General features: G+C 37.9%; 1 pseudogene; it reads left to right on the top strand.

Annotated features, from left to right (window-relative positions):
• Window positions 1–1,231: 1,231 nt before the first annotated feature.
• On the top strand, window positions 1,232–1,381 carry LOC111815201 (annotated as a pseudogene).
• The last annotated feature ends 883 nt before the right edge of the window (window positions 1,382–2,264 follow it).

Here is a 2,264-nt window from a genome sequence, read left to right on the forward strand (position 1 = left end):
GTATTATGTTGATTGTTGATTTCTCATAGATGACTTTTATCAGCTTGATATACAGACCATCTTTTTTTGATTCTCTGCAGGGTTTTCATCATGAATGAGTGTTGGACTTTGTCAAAAGTTTTTCTGCATCTACTAAGGTGATCATGTGATTTTTTGTTCTTGGTTCTACTACATTGATAGAAATGTATCTATTCCATGATGTAAAAAAATATAAAGACAGAAAGGACATTTTACAGTATTTTTAGCTAGCACAACATATGGGTTCCCAGGAAATCATAAGTGCTATTTTAGATAGGGGTTAAGTGGTACTCTAAAATTCATATGTTGGGGGCCAGGGAGATGGCTCAGTGGAATAAGCACTTCCCTATCAAGTGCAAGGGTCTGAGTTCAATCCCTGGTTCCAAAAAAAAAAAATTCGTATGTTGGATACTTGGTCTCTGTGGTGGCAATGTTAAGAAATGATGGGACCTTTCAGAGGAAGGACCTTTTGGTTACTGGGTGAGATGACCTAGAAGGACAAAAGACAGCACCCAGAGTACCATGGCTCACTCCCCTGAGGTTTTTACAAAAGAGCAAGCCTGGGCTCTCACATCTTTGGTTTTCTGCCTCACATATGCATTTTCCTGCCATTGTTAAGCCACCCACTATGAGGTGGAAATCAAACCTATGGACTTGCCTGAGCTTGGACATTTAACTTCCAAACTTTGTAACTTTTTAATTATTACTTTTCTTTACATATTACACAACTTCAGGTATGTTGTCATAGTAATGTAAAGCATGTGGATGCAAAGTGTTGGAGAACACATCAGAATGCTTCATAGCTTCTTTGACTTTATCTGATATATCTGAAATCCTCCTCACCAATGTTAAATTCTAGTTGAAAACTAGAATAGTCACTCATTTATACACTTATGTAGCCATTTGCTTTAAAAATTGAGTTCCTACTATAACTTAATTAATTTCTAAAACTTAGAGTACAAGCAAAAACACAACAAAAAGAAGTACTTCTATCAACAATAATAGTAAACAAACCATACAGATGCGCATAATAATACAGTAAAAAATATTATCGAGGCTGTGCTCAGTCAAAAGGAATTTGTGCTTTGAAGTCTCCATTTGTAAGCTTTGCTAAAAGTACTTTTGCAATTAGACTTCAATCTATTCATCGTTAAGCTTGACAATGTGATATTTATTTGAGTGTTATTGTGAGGTTAATTAAACCAATAAATGTATCACTTCTCGGCCTTTTGGCTAAGATCAAGTGAAACCAATAAATGTAAATCTTCTATCTTACTTACTAGAAAAGGGGCAGCTCCTCAAACATCAACTTGTATGAATGTCATTGTTATTTTATTATTAGCAGTAGTAGTATTTGCCTTATTTTCATAATTTAGACTTCTTTGACAGTTATGAATCAGCCTTCTCATTCTGGCCTTAGCCTTCCCAGCCCAGTGGTCAGCATTTTCAGTTAGGTGATTCTTCATTCTATAAATGGAGCCATTTATCAAAACTCACCAGTTTCTTCCTAATATACAAGAAGAAGTCATCGTTACATAGTCTCTGTCCATTGAAATGTGCACTCATGCAGTGACAAAGAAATCAGTATCACAAGAACTAATGATCTGGTTCCATTAACAATTTCTCATTTGGGTGGTAAGTGACCTGAGACGGAGAAAATGCAATTTTGCCTGCCAATATAGTAAAAAATGGTTGCCATTACAGTCTTATAGAGATTATAATCAATGCTACTTTTTATTGGCTCAATTGAATGACACTGTGGCCAATTAAGGCCATGTTTTGATGACATAATGTGAAGTGAAGGAGTCCGGTATATGTCGTGGCTTGTGCAAAGCCAGCCTGAGGGCACCACCTCGAACCTTTAAAGCCTTTGGGCAGCAGGTCATCTTGTTCACCTGGCTGATGCACCTACATAACCAAAAACTTTACCTCTGCATTCAAATGTTTAAAAGTTTTAAATCTTTTGTTTTTTGTGTATTTAGTCCAGAGCCTACAGGGTCTCACTACGCAGATTAGACTCATAGTGATCCTCCTGCTGGGATTACAGGTGTGTGCCACAATGCCCAGTCTCAGTTGCCATCTCAGCACACCCCGGGGACAGGGCCAGCAAGGCATGGGGATCAAATCCCAGTCCCCCGCACTGCCCTAGGCAGTCACTTTAGTCTGCTGAGCTAGCTGGCAGGCCCCATAAGCTTTAAATCCTTATAAAAGAAAATGGCTATACTTTAGCCAGTATCTAAGAAGAG

The sequence above is a fragment of the Octodon degus genome, unplaced genomic scaffold, assembly GCF_000260255.1.
Source record: "Octodon degus isolate 3935 unplaced genomic scaffold, OctDeg1.0 scaffold00012, whole genome shotgun sequence".
NCBI classification, from domain to species: Eukaryota; Metazoa; Chordata; class Mammalia; order Rodentia; family Octodontidae; genus Octodon; species Octodon degus.